This window comes from Fulmarus glacialis, unplaced genomic scaffold (assembly GCF_000690835.1).
Source record: "Fulmarus glacialis isolate BGI_N327 unplaced genomic scaffold, ASM69083v1 scaffold5392, whole genome shotgun sequence".
Taxonomy (NCBI): domain Eukaryota; kingdom Metazoa; phylum Chordata; class Aves; order Procellariiformes; family Procellariidae; genus Fulmarus; species Fulmarus glacialis.
The window spans coordinates 10,186-10,438 of NW_009199645.1; positions in this window are offsets into that span (position 1 = coordinate 10,186).

The window sequence follows — 253 nt, forward strand, 5'->3', positions numbered from 1 at the left end:
TGCTTAAGGCCAACCCTCACTGCCCCGCCGCCCGGGCTCCTGCACATCCCTGGGGGGCTGTGAACCAGCGGCCGTGCCGGATCCGGCACCAGATTCAATGGGGGAGTAAAGTGCTTTTAGGAAGGGGAGTAAAGTGCTCCCCGTTGGGGTGCAGGGAGGAGGCTGTGGGGCTCTTCTGCCATTGTGGGGTGGAAGGAGCTGGGGTCTGGGCTCAGGGGGCCCATGGTGCCATGGGGTGGGGAGGTACCCACCT